The sequence below is a fragment of the Arachis ipaensis genome, chromosome B01 (genome assembly GCF_000816755.2).
Source record: "Arachis ipaensis cultivar K30076 chromosome B01, Araip1.1, whole genome shotgun sequence".
Taxonomy (NCBI): Eukaryota; Viridiplantae; Streptophyta; class Magnoliopsida; order Fabales; family Fabaceae; genus Arachis; species Arachis ipaensis.
Genome location: NC_029785.2, coordinates 54,333,199 through 54,348,403, shown reverse-complemented (window position 1 = coordinate 54,348,403; position 15,205 = coordinate 54,333,199).

Sequence of the window (15,205 nt, the reverse complement as noted above, 5' to 3'; positions counted from 1 at the left end):
GCGCCGCTATCCTTCGAATGAGCAGCGGTTATGGCCAATGCCACTATTTTGTCGCAGCTATCGTCCGCCTCTGCCGTAGTGTATACAAAATTCTGATTCCTACCATGAGTTTTCTAACTAGAACATTGGAATTGCTTAGAAGTACACATATCCACATTCAGAAAGCCATCCACCCATCTTTCAACACATCTCATGGGTTGCCAAATTCCCTATTTTGTCCTCAATTACTCACCTTGAATAAATTAAGACATACAAGTTACAACCTAATACTATTATAAAATGCAATTTGAAACATACACCATCTTGGTGTGTAATTCAAAGTGAGTTGCCTATCATTTCTCTTACTACAAACTTTTCCACTCACTACAAGAAAACTAGGCTTTTGCCATGCTTTTAAGGCGTGGCAAAAAATTAAAAAAAGTGTGGCAAAAAGTTTAAAAATGTAGCGATAGCTTTTCTCCACGCTTCTTAAGCTACCAGCATGCTTTTGAAAGAGTCACATCTGCAAGCGTGCTAGTTGCTCTATTGCTACGCTTTTCTCAATCTATTGGCACACTTTTTTGTTGCCACGCTTTTATCTATTGCCACACTTAAAAGCGTGGCCAAATGCATAACCCTATAACCACGCTTTCTTAAACATACCTAGATGTAAACCATGGCCACACTTTTTAAATCGTGAACCTATTAACATGCTTTTAAAGCGTGGCTATATCCTTATTAAATTTTTTTAAAAAAATGGTAATCATCTTCAAATCTTAAACAAGACAACCAGACATTACTTTGAACTAAAGAAATACAAAAATCAATTTTAAAAGAATGTGCAGAGCAAAACCAAAGAATCAGACTGTCATAAACAACAAACAACAATTACTGACCATCAAGATTCAGGACAGCAACGAATAACCATATTTTGTTTATCATTAGTGCTGAACGTGAATTATAGTGAGAGCCTCATGTATCTAATATGAATAGTATGCCAAGATTTTAGAGTTTGACACGAACAAAAAGAACTAACCATATAGATTCATATCTAGACTGCAAACTTATAAAAGCTTTTAATACAAGCTAATTGAAATTACAAAATAATTTTGAGATTAGATAGACACTCTATGGCCTCTATACCTTGTAAAACCTCACCAAAACTACACTAAGAAATTTGAACAATGCAAATAAATTACTTTCATTGTTGGATTCAGAATTTTCCTCAAGCCCGAGAGCACCATCGAAATTCTTCTCGATATTCTTCACACTCTCCTAAAGCTTATTCACTGCTCTGCCAAATCCGGGAAGCTACGCCATGTGTTATTCCTACTAAACCACACCATCTATGTCGCTACAAACTAAAACAAAGTGTACACATTAAGCGCATCACCAATTACAGACACTAGCCGTACTGTTTGTGTCACTATTTAGTACCACTGTTTGTGTTGCAACATAATTTTCAACAAAACTTTTAGCAACTAAAAAAGCCAAATACATATCATATAAGTAGAATTACTATTAGGTGTTTACCTGGAAGTTTTGGAACACCAAGCCTCTCAAAAAATTCATCATAAAAGTGGTTACAGTTTTTGGCCAATAGATCGTACGAACACCCAGGCCACTTTCTACTAAGTGATGCAGATTTTACAATCCACAAAACACCTGCAAGTGCACCGAGTTGAATCAAGTAATAACCTCAGGTGAGTGAGGGTCGGTCTCATGAGGATTAACGGATTAAACAAGCAAAATCAATTGATTAATCTAGTCAGACTAGCAAGTTAGGGTTTTGAAAGCTTTTAAACATAAATAGCAATTAAATAAAGGCTAACGTAAGAAAATAGTGGATGTGAAAAATAATATGAATGAAAGAGCTAAGAATTTGGAAATGTTTAAACTTTCAGATTAATACTTTTCTCTTTCCACCTTGATCATGCAAAGATACCATCATGACAAATCATCAATAATCAAACCCCAATTTCTTGGTGATTTAATTTCTCTTTAACCTAATTAATCGCTAATCCCTTAGGCAATTACTTAAGAAAAGCGTTTAAGAATGTTCACTGATTTTATGTCACTTATCAATCCAATTTCAAAACTTAAGAATTGTGAAAATTGGTTTTCAAGCTTAATTCAATTAATCAACTTTTCCAAGAAGTTAAAAGAATTCAAATCAGAGAAGAATTATTTTCCAACATATTCAAACCCTTTAAGATGAAGAACAAAAACCCATTCTTAAAAAGAAATCAATGCATTAATGAAAGGTAAAAAAGCATAAAACATTAATCCATGGAATCAACAGAGCTCCTAACCTTAACCAAGGAGAATTAGAAACTCATGTTCTTCAGAAAATCCTTAAGAAAAATAAAACGGCCGAAGGAGCCGAAGAAGAGAGATCCCCCAGATCCGAGAGGAACAAAGTGTCTCCCTCTCCCTTAAATACTTACCCTAATTCAAATTCAAATTAAAACAGAATCAAAACTAAAACAGAATCAAATCTATTTCCTAATTATTTCCCACCGAGAAGATATCTCCATTGATTACTTGTGATCTTTAATAACTGTCCTAATTAATAGGCTTGTGATTGATCTTTCAAAGGTTGAGAATTTGAAGAGCAGAAAGTATTGATGTCAGATTCTGGAAGGGCAGCAAGGCCCACGTAGTACATGGCTTATTCCACGTTATACTTGATATAAAAGAGTGGTCCTGGAGTGTCTTTTATGGGCTCACATAAAACGTAAAGTAGGCTGCATTGTACGTGAGCCAATTTCCTTCAATTTGGTCTATTGCTTGCCCTGGCGTTGTACGTGGGAATTCTCACGTTATACGTGAAAATCGACTTGTGCGTACGCACAACTGTGTGCGTACGCACACTCACAAAAAATTACAATCTTGTGCGTACGCACATATGCTGCGTACTACGTGAAATTTCCCACGTACTATATGAAATGGTGAATGATAGCTGTTTGTGCTACTCACAAGTGCGTGCATATGCACATATTCTTTTTCTACCTTCACGTAATATGCCAAATTGTCCACGTTCTACGCCACTCACTTTCTCTTTCCAATGAGCTTTCTGTCCTTAATAGAAACTAGTCTACTTCTAGGGGCTTTCTGTTTCCAGGAGCTTTCTGTTCCTCTTTCTATTCTGTTTCCTTTTTTTTCTAAAGCTCCCTGTAATCAATCAAATTCAACAAATCAAAGTAATATTCATTCTAACATTAGATTCATTGATTATTTTACAGAAATTCTTAATAAATTGCTTGAAATCAAGAAGTAAAAACACTAAAGATGTACATGCATCACAACACCAAACTTAAAATCTTGCTTGTCCTCAAACAAGCAAAGAATCATGGCTTAATCTAAATATCTTAACTTTATGAAACTGAGGTAAAGGATTGCAATCTAAATGAGTTTGGACAACCATTTCACTTATGCATAATTCAACCCAATTGATTATAATCTTTCAAGGCTTCTGTTCGGATTAGATTATGGAATTCTTCCTTGAATCATCACCTTGAAGAAAGCTTATTTACTTTCTTTCCATCATTTAAGTTCATTGGATGCTTTACATCTTGAGCCTAGTCGTGACTCTAAATGTTTTGTCTCAAGTTTTTACTCGATACAGAAACACCACAAGCACATAGTTAGGGAGCTCTTTGAGCTTATTTTTCTTTTGTTCTTCCCCATCATTGGTGCTCAGAGCCTTGATAAACCCCATATTTAGGGTTTATCTTGTGCTTGATTTAGGGGATTTTATAACCTTTTACCCACATTTATTCAATGAAATAGCATGGTTTCATGATTATCTCCCAATTTGTGCTTAAGTGTGAAAACATGCTTTCTAGGTCCTTAATTGTTGATTTTAACTCACATTTGATTCCACTAGATGCCTTGATTTGTTTGTTAAGCGATTTCAGGTTGAAAAGGCTAGGAATGGATCAAAAGAGTGAAGAGGAAAGCATGCAAAGTAGAGAAATCATGAAAAGCCAAAGATTTGAGAAACATCATCCACGCGCACGCGCACGCGTGGATCGGGAGAACTTCAAGGGGTGCACACGCGCACTGTACGCATACCTGCCGGTGGCCGTACTTGATTTTTTTAATAGAAAAGGTGTCCAGCGATTTCTGAGAGATGTAGGGCCCAATTTGCAACCAACTTTGGCGCCGAAATGCATATAAGGACCAAGGATTGAAGGAAAAAGGGGGATTCACTCACTTTTAATTCATTCATACACATTAGGATTAGGATTAGGTTTAGTTCTTTGATCTAGGTTTTGATTCATGCTTTCTTCTACTTCTTCTTCTTAATTCTTTGTTGTTACATTCATGATTCCTCTATTCTTTTGTTGTAATCTCTTCTACTTTGTTTCTATGCTTTGTTGTAGATCTACTTTTGTTCCTTCTATTCTTTTTCAATTTAAGTTGAGGTAATTCATAATAATTGTGCTTCTTTTAGTTGTTGTTGTTAATCCTTTGCAATTAGTTGTTGTTAGATTTTACTCTTGTTGTTGATTTACTATGCTTTATTCTTTTGCCTTCCAAGTGTTTGTCAAAATGCTTGAGAAGATGTTAGAGTAGATTTTAGTGCTCTTGCCTTGGGAAGGTAACTTAGGAACTCTTGAGTTACTAATGTCCAAGTGATTGACGATTGAGAACCATTAACGCTAGATCTCACTAATTGAATTGGTGGAGAACTAGGACTTATGGACTTGGATTGATATAGCTCATTTGACTTTTCTTTACTACTAGCTAGAGAATGACTTAATGGGGTTGATCCTTGCCAATTATCATGTTGTGGTTAGTGATTAGGATAGAGATCCTTGACCATCAACCCTTGCCAAGGCCTTTTTGTTATTTGAATTTCCTTGCCATTTATTTTTCATGTTTCTCATCCAAAACCCCAAAAATATACAACTCGTAGCCAATAACAAGAACACTACCCTGCAATTCCTTTGAGAGACGACCCGAGGTTTAAATACTTTAGTTATAGGATTATTAGGGGTTTGTACTTGTGACAAACAAATTTTTGTATGAAAGGATTATTGTTTGGTTTAGAAACTATACTTTACAACGAGACTTATTATGAATTCTAAACCGTCGAAAATCCGTTCATCAAGCCTTTGGCTTTCTCTTTTTAGGCGGGATGCTTTGCACCTTGAGTCTAACCGTGACTTCTAAATGCTTTGTTCTTCAAGCTTTTAGCTTGGTACCTAAGCACCACAAGCACTTGACTAGGCTATACTTTGAGCTTATTTTTCTTTTGATTTTCTTAATCAGTGGTACTCAAAGCCTTTGGTTTTCTCTTATAACCCCTTTTTCTTACTTATTATTTCTTATATTGTTGCTTCTTCAAGGTTTTGTCAAGTGTAAAGACCCTATAATAGTCTTCTAGACTAAAGCCTCAAGTAATGTAGCTCAGATCATGTCGAACATTCTTAGTTGATTTGGCTTTCCAAACTCAATTTTTCATGATTTGTTATGATCATTCCCTGTTCTTTTTGTTTCTTTCTCAGTACATGACTGAAAGAACTGAAGATTGATGGTTTAGAGGTTATAGTAAACTCTCGTTGCAAGTATAGTTACTAAACCAAGCAATCAACCTTTCTTACAAACATTTTGGTTGTCACAAGTAACAAACCCCTTTAAAATTGATAACCGAAGTATTTAACCACGGGTCGTCTTCTCAAGGAACTGCAGGGAGGTATGTTCTTATTATTGGTTATGAGTTTTGTAAATTGGGGGTTTTGAAAGTGAGGAACAGGTAATTTAAATAACAAGGAAAATAAATTGCAGGAATTAATAAATTAATATCTAATAGAACTCTTGGCAAGGTATGAAAATTAGAAGTCATATCCTAGTTATCCTTATCGATTGTGACGAGAATTGGATTTTTCTCCCACTTTGTTAACCTCTAACTATGAAGGCAAGTTAAGTGGATGAATTAATATTGATTCCTCAGGTCCTAGTCTTTCCTTGGGAAAGGCTAGAGTTATTGGAACTCGAATTAATTCTTGAAGAAAATTCCAATTTTCAGTCAACAATGAGTTTGATAACTCAAGTGTCTCCAATGACTCAACCAAAGCCAAAAGGGAAAAATTCAAATTATTTATATAAATAAAGGAAAGCAATCATAATTCTGAAATACCTCAAGTTATACTAATAAAGATATCAAATGTAACATGGAAGAATTCATAAATTAAATTGGGAAAATAAATAAAAGGAAAATTGAACCTGATAAAAAGAAACAATCCTGAAAGCAAAGAAATCCTAAATCATAATCCTAAGAGAGAGGAGAGAACCTCTCTCTCTAAAAACTACATCTAATCCTAAAACTGTGTGTTGTGAGCTTGTTTATGAATGGGTGCATTCCCCCACTTTATAGCCTCTAATCTGTGTGTTCTGGGCTGAAAATTGGGTAAAAAATAGCTCAAAAATCGCCCCCTGCGATTTCTATTATGTTTAGGTCGCGGAAAAGTGACGCGGAGGCGTCGTCCACGCGTCCGCGCGGATTGAAGTTCGCAGATGCGATGTGGGTGCGTCATTCACGCGTTCGTGTCACCTAAATTCGGGGCAGCTATAGCAAATTATATATCAAATCGAAGCCCCGGACGTTAGCTTTCCAACGCAACTGAAACCGCATAATTTGGACCTCTGTAGCTCAAGTTATGACCGTTTGAGTGTAGAGAGGTCAGGCTGGACAGCTTTAGCAGTTCCTTCAGCTTCTTGTATTCCTTCCACTTTTGCATGCTTCCTTTCCATCCTCTGAGCCATTCCTGCCCTGTAATCTCTGAAATTACTTAACACACATATCAAGGCATCTAATGGTAATAAGAGAGGATTAAACATAGGGAACTTAAAGCCAAAGAAGCATATTTTCAATCAAAGCACATAATTAGGAAGGCAAATGTGAAACCATGCAAATAGTATGAATAAGTGGGTAAAGATTTGATAACAACCACTCAATTGAGCACAAGATAAACCATAAAATAGTGGTTTATCAACCTCCCCACACTTAAATATTAGCATGTCCTCATGCTAAACTCAAGAGAAGCTATAAAAGTGAAGAGAAATGGTAGAATGTATGAAATGCAACCTATCTATGTGAATGCAACTACATGCAAAAATGTTTCTACCTACTTGGTTTAAAAGTAAATAAATTCTCCAAGAATAAATATGAACTGGATTTCACTAATTCAAATCATAAAAATGAAGTACAAATAGGCTTGTAGAAGAAAATAGCTCATGAAAGCCGGGAACAAAGAATCGAGCATCGAACCCTCACTGGGAGTGTATGCACCCTAATCACTCAAGTGTTTTAGCTTCGATTCTCTCAATTCTCCACTAACCTTGCTTTCTAAGGCTTGCTCTTCATCTAACAATCAACATAAATTTAATGCACATATACACATATCAAGAGGTCTTTTAAGGGTTGTAATGGGGTTAGGGTCAAGGTGGGATTGTATTTGGCCAAGTGGACTAAAATCTGAATCCTTAATTAACTTAAACTTTCCACCTAACTTTAGACAATCCATGTAATCATAATACCACATCTAACTATTCATTAACCATGTTTTTCCACATATTCATGCATTCTAATTTCAAGTACAGTACATATGCATTGCTTTCACCACTTACTTTGGGGCATTTTATCCCCTTTTTGCTTAATTGCTCTTTTTTTCTTTTCTTTTTCTCACTTCTTTTTTTTTAGGTTTTTTTTATATATACATTTTCAAAAAATTCTAACATACTCAATTCTCAAACCAAATGTTTCCAAATTTAACTTTCCCATACTTAATTCATGAGCACTCTCACTAGTCTAAGCTAACCAAAGGATTCAAATTAAGGACATTATTGTTTTTCTCTTAGAGTTAATGATGTGCTAAAGTAAAGAACAAAGGGGTATAATAGGCTCAACATTGGTTTGCAAAGAATAATGAAAGGGTAAGGCCATATGGGTATGTAAGCTCAGTGAAACAAAGGCCTCAATCATGTAAGTGTATGCATACATCAAACCATGGAAATATAGAATTAAGCAAGACAAAGATCACAATTTTAGAGAGAAAAACACACACCAAAAATAAAATTTTGGTTGGTAAAATGCAACCAATTCAAATAGGCTCAAAAATCTCACAGGTTTTGTGTGTTCGAGCTCTAAACCATGTTCCAGTATAATATTTCTTCAAACAAGTGTAACATTAAATTTTATTCAAATTAGTGAAATGCTCTAAAAAGTTTCTTGAAAAAGAAAATATTACTTTAACCAAGTGGTAAAATATGTACAAAATCAAATAAATATGCAATCAAACATGCAAATGCAACAACTAACAAGGAAAATAAACCATTGGTGTTGAGATAGAAGAGTAACTAACCCATGGAGATCGATATCGACCTCCCCACACTTAAAGATTGCACCGTCCTTGGTGCATGCTAAGATGTGCAAGTAGACGGGTTGCTTCAACTGACGCTTTTCTCATCAAGGAATGTGCGTAGGAACTTGTTTGTCTCTCCCATGTAAACGTCTTCTGATTCTCTTCCTGGTGGCCATCCTGAAAGAAAAAGGGAAGAAAAGTAACCCAAAACAAAGATAAAAAAACAATTAAAACATGGGTTGGTTAAAGCCAAATAATGAGGGTCTCAATTACATGGTAGCTACAACATGCAAGTGAGAAAATAATAGAAGCACATGGCATACCAGTGGTGTAAAATTTGCAACAATGAGGAAGAGAGTGGAGAAGGAGAGATAATATAAATTCATGTCAATGCAAAAGTAATACAGATATAAAAGATTGACATTGATTTAAATAATATTACCCAATCATAATAAAACAAGTCACTAAGCACCCAAAATAATTCAAGAGAAGATGCAACAGTTAAATAAGAAAATTAACACCAAAGGAAAAATAATGAATTTAGAAAAAAAAAGAAAAATATACACAAAATTAAGATGTAATGAATGAAATATGCAAATAAATTAAGTAAAATAAAATGAAAGATAAGAAGAATGAGAAGGGAAAGGAGGGAAGAAGAAGTAAGTAAGAAAGGAGGGAGGAAAAATTAGGATTGGAGAAGAAAAGATAAGATATTTGGCAAATTAGGATTAAGCTGTGCGGCGCAAGCGACGCGGACGCGTGAGTGGCGCGGTCGCGGGACTTGTGCTTAAATTAATCGACACGGTCGCGCCGGTCACGCGGACGCGTGACGCGTTTTGTGCTACTGGCGCGAGGGCAGCCTCGCGCTCGCACAATTCTCTGTTCAAAACTTAGTATTGCCAAAATCCAGGGTGACGCGGTCGCGTGGTTGACGCGATCGCGTGAGTGGCCATCATTGGGATATGACACGGACGCGTGAGCCATGCGTCCGCGTGGTAAGAATTGTGCGTTCAGCACCAGTCCAGCACCACTCTAGAACAACTTTTGGTCGTGCACCCTTTCTTACGTCGATTTCCAGGTGATGCGGACGCGTCAGCGACGCGGTCACGTGGGGTGATTTGTGCCAAAGGCATGCCTCCAGCCACGCTCTCGCGTGACTCTCTGTTCAATTCTTTTCTTCAAAACGCACTGGTGATGCGGATGCGTCAACGACGCTGCTGCGTCGCGTGCGTGTGTTTTTTTTTTATGCAATTATGTAGTATGCAATATGCAGTGCTAATGTAGATGCTATGAAAACTTCCTGGTTCAATGAAAATAAAATAAAAATAAACAACACGAAATAAAATTGAAAAAGAACGATCATACCATGGTGGGTTGTTTCCCACCTAGCACTTTTAGTTAAAGTCCTTAAGTTGGACATTTGGTGAGCTCCCTGTTATGGTGGCTTGTGCTTGAACTCATCCAGGAATCTCCACCAATGTTTGTAATTCCAGTAGCCTCCGTGATCCCAAACAAGGTACGTAAAGCCCTTGAGCAGTTTTAAACAGGTTCTCAGGCTTCCAGTGTACTGAATGTCAGAACAGACTCCAAGATCCCAAACTTTGCTTTTACACCCGTCTTTGTGTTGATCATCATGATTCCATCCGGGTAGCAAGCAATCTGAATTCTCACTAAAGCGGCCAAACAACTTTCTAGACCCATTTAATTGAGCTTTACACCAACCTTTGCGTTTAAACTTAAAGCTTCCAACCATAATGAACCTTGCAAGACAATTCTTACCACTGACCGTCTTCCTCTTACTCTTAATGCCACAAAGAGCTCTAAGTTAACCATCCGTCTCCAGTAGCCCATATTCAAGTGGAATTAGAAAGCTAAGGGATATGAATTTTACCCACTTGAATGTTGTGAAGGATGATGGCAACTTAGGGGGAGGGGTCTCCAATAACTTTGGCAAGGTGATTCCAAGCTCCACTCCCTTGTGCTCTTTGACAACTTTCAATTTCAATCGCCTTGGAAGAAGGTTCTATAACCTGACTTTCCCATGGAGGTTCAGCATCTCCTAACTCTGCAACCACTTCTTCCTCTTCAATAATTACAGCTTCCTCCACTTGTTCCAGTACAAAGTCATGCTCCGTATTGTCCATTGGAGCTTCTAGTATCTCCTTCATGCTACGTTCTTCATTAGATTGTTCACATGAAGCCATGGGGGTTTCTTGAGTGTCCGAACGTTGAGAGGATAATTGATTTATTGCTTGATTCAATTGGTGAAGGGTTGCGTGAAAATTTTCCACTGTTTCCGTGAGACGATCCCTTGATTCTTGTTGCGCTCGGCTATCATAAGTAAGATCATAGTGCTCTTGGGTTGATGGATATGGAGATGGCAAATATTGAGGTGGTGGTGATGGGATGGAGAGATCATTCTGTGGTTGAAAAGGAAGTGCACTAGAGCTTGAGGGTTGATTGTTGAAGGTATTTGGTGGTCCGATTTGGGCGACGAGAGCTTGTATAGTAGAGTTTAGATCAGTAAGTGCTTTCTCCATGGAGGTTTGGGGTGGATAGGAGGGTTCATTTGGCTCATAAGGTGGTTGGTATGGTGGATACGGGTTAGGGTCATATGGAGGTGAATGGTGAAAAGGGGCTTGTGAGTATGGTGGTCCAAAGTCATGTTGAGGAGAGGGTTTATAGGCATATGGTGGTGGTTGTTGATAGTCCATTGGAGGTGGTTGCTGCCATGAGGGTTGATAAAATCCTTGTGACTCCTCCCATCTTTGATTGTTCCAACCTTGATGCCTGTTCTCATTGTAATTTCCTCTTCCTGCAATATAATTGTAACCAGACTCATAGCCAAAGGGGTGAGAGTTCATAGTAACAATAAAAAGTAAAAACAAAAATAAAAATAATTTTAAATTAAAAGGTTATTGAAATTTAAATTTTGAATTTGAAAAATTAAATTTTGAATTTTTGAATTTTAAATTTTGAAATTTGAATTTTGAAATTTAAAATTTTGAAATTTGAAAATTGAATTTTAAAATTTTGAATTTTGAAAATTGAATTTTAAAATTTTGAATTTTGAAAATTGAATTTTAAATTTTGAAATTTAAAATTTTAATTTTAAATTTTTGAAATTTGAATTTTGTAAAAGTCAACAATATAAGATAAAGTTTTTGAAAAAGATATGATTTTTGAAAAAGATTTGAATTTTGAAATTTAAAACTAAGATAAGATGAGATAAAAATTTTAAAATAAAAATCTGAATTTTTAAATGCAAATTTCGAAAATAAAATTTAAATAAAGAGAAAAGATATTTTTGAATTTAATGAGGAAAGAGAAAAACAATAAAATGACACCAAACTTAAAATTTTTAGATCAAAACGAAGAAAACAACTAAGAACAACTTGAAGGTCAAGATGAACACCAAGAACAAATTTTTTAAAAAAATTTTTAATAACTAAATAAAAACCAATAACCTCTTAATTTACGAAAAAGCAAAAATAAAAACAAAAATAAAAACAAATAAACAGGTAAAAAGCAAATATTTACAATAACCAATAATAAGGCACACGTTTGGAGTTCCTCGGCAACGGCGCCATTTTGAAAGAACTGAAGATTGATGGTTTAGAGGTTATAGTAAACTCTCGTTGCAAGTATAGTTACTAAACCAAGCAATCAACCTTTCTTACAAACATTTTGGTTGTCACAAGTAACAAACCCCTTTAAAATTGATAACCGAAGTATTTAACCTCGGGTCGTCTTCTCAAGGAACTGCCCTAAATCATAATCCTAAGAGAGAGGAGAGAACCTCTCTCTAAAAAAACTACATCTAATCCTAAAACTGTGTGTTGTGAGCTTGTTTATGAATGGATGCATTCCCCCACTTTATAGCCTCTAATCTGTGTATTCTGGGCTGAAAATTGGGTCAAAAACAGCCCATAAATCGCCCCCTGCGATTTCTGTTACGTTCAGGTCGCGGAGGCGTCGTCCACGCGTCCGCGCGGATTGAAGTTCGCAGATGCGATGCGGGTGCGTCATTCACGCGTTCGTGTCGTCTAACTTCGGGGCAGCTATGGCAAATTATATATCAAATCGAAGCCCCGGACGTTAGCTTTCCAACGCAACTAGAACCGCATCATTTGGACTTCTGTAGCTCAAGTTATGACCGTTTGAGTGCAGAGAAGTCAGGCTAGACAGCTTTAGCAGTTCCTTCAGCTTCTTGTATTCCTTCCACTTTTGCATACTTCCTTTCCATCCTCTGATCCATTCCTGCCCTGTAATCTCTGAAATCACTTAACACACATATCATGGCATCTAATGGTAATAAGAGAGGATTAAACATAGGGAACTTAAGGCCAAAGAAGCATGTTTTCAATCAAAGCACATAATTAGGAAGGCAAATGTGAAACCATGCAAATAGTATGAACAAGTGGGTAAAGAGTTGATAAAAACCACTCAATTGAGCACAAGATAAACCATAAAATAATGGTTTATCAATGACTCTTTGCTCACATTCAAAGGCAAGCACAATTAGTATTGTGTGTTGTTATGGACAAGATATGTACTTGACAATTGAAAATCTTAAATGCAATATGTGAGATTAAAAAAATGGCACGCATGCATATTATCATTATTAAAAAAAAGAAAGGAAACAACCTTAGTTCTCACTGCCTTTCTCTTCATCGTCTTTTTCTTCATCCCCTTTTCGGCTATGTAGAGCATAGCCTCCAACACCAAACTTAGAATGATTGCTTGTCCTCAAGCATCAAAGAAAAGAAAGAGTATGTGTTTGCATGGTGAATGTGGCAACCCCAAACTTGGTGTGAGAACACCAAACTTAGTATGCTATAATCTATATGAACTAGGTCAAGTATCCAGTGGAGTACGAAATTGGTGTAGCACACCAAACTTACTCCATGATACAACCCTGATAAGTGCAATAGTCTTGATGATGGAGCTCGCAGAGACTCCCTGAATTCCTGAGTAGTCACAAGTACTGCACATACAAACAAACTCAAGTGATAATTAGTATGGAAAAATAATTATGAAACACAAAAAAGGAAAATAAGTTAATAGAATGAAGAACTTATGCATGAGGTGCAGCATGTGGAGAGTGAGGTGTGCTTCTTTATATTGCATGCATGAATGCCACCACACCAAACTTAGGTTTGGATGTAGTGTGAGAATGATGAGTTGACAAATAAGCATGCCTGTATGTGTGAAGACTAAATGGTGGCTCAAAGAGGATGTAGTACGATTAGGGCTCAATGAAGGAGTCAGCTATGTAAGGTGTATGCCCTAACGTTCTACGTAGGAAATTCACGTTATACGTGAAGTGAAATGGTTCCCTGGGAGTGAAAAAGGTGTTCACGTTGTACGTGAAGAACGGGCATACTACGTGACAATGTATTTGCCTCGTGGGAGTGGCTTTTGCTCCCCACATTATACGTGAAAAATTTTATGTTGTACGTGAAAAGCTTCATGTGCGTATGCACAGGTGTCTGCGTACGCACATTGCCCTAAAATCCCAAACATGCATACGCTATGTATAACTCCTCTTTGGCATACAACATGAAATTTTCACGTTGTACGCTGGGCAAGAATTAGCCTTAAGTGTGGCATCCTTTGGTGCATGACAAAGCTGTATGAGATTTATGTCACCTATGGAGTATTATGTATCGTTGAAAAGCTCTTGAAGTTAGCTTTATAACGCCATTAGAACCAAGTCATTTAAACCTCTTTAGCTCAAGTTATGCTCCTTTAAAGGTGAAGAGGTCAGGATGCTAAAACCTTCACGTACTATGTGGCTTCCCCCACGTTGTACGCCAGCCCCTTTTTCTCCTTTTAAAACTTGGCTTAAAATGATGATTTGCACCCTCTGATTCAATGTTCACTATAGACTATTGTATATCGTTGGAAAGCTCTGGAAGTTAGTGATGCCAGGGTATCTTGGCCAATTTCACTGACCTTTTTCTTTACTATTTTAAGGTAGTTTCATGCATTTTCTTAGTAAATAAGCAAGTTTTGGGTGAATATACACTTACATCTTGATTCAAGCAAACATTGTGAACTTCACATGATTTCATGAGAATTATGCATGAATTGAATGATAAAATGGATGATGCATGATCTCATAACTTGAAAGAAAGCTTTGATGCATCTTGTTTGTTTGATTTTAGGACAAATGAAGCAAAGAAGAGCCACGTTAGCAGCCACGTTAGTCTCACTAACGTGACCACTAACATGGAATGGGAGCAAGCTTGCAACGTTAGTGGTAAAGTTACCACCAATAACGCCTTCGAAAGCCATCATAACCCACGTTAATTGCTACGTTAGTTACATTAACGTGGAAGGAAAGAGAAGCTCCAACATTAGTGGTAAAAGTAAACACCACTAACGTTCCAAAAGGCCACACATAGCCATGTTAAGAGTCACATTAATCCAATTAACGTGAACTCTAACGTGGAGTAAGAAGAGATCGCCAATATTAGTGACACTCACCTTTGTCACTAACACTGGATCAGGCCAAGATTGCCTACGTTAGTGATCACGTTAAGACCACTAACGTGAATGGTAACGTGGAAGGAAGGGGCATTTTGAAGCGTTAGTGACAAAGGTAAGTGTCACTAACACCCTCGAGTTTTAGCATGCCCACGTTAAGGGCCACGTTAGTTACACTAACGTGGATCAATTACGTAGGAAAGAGGGACAAGGAGCAGCGTTATTGGTAAAATTAAGTGCCAATAACGCTTGCGAGGGGCTAAGAGGCTACGTTAGTGGTCACGTTAGTACCACTAATATTGAAGTTAACGTGGATCAACTGGTTTGGAACGTTAGTGACAAAGTTATCATCACTAACGCTT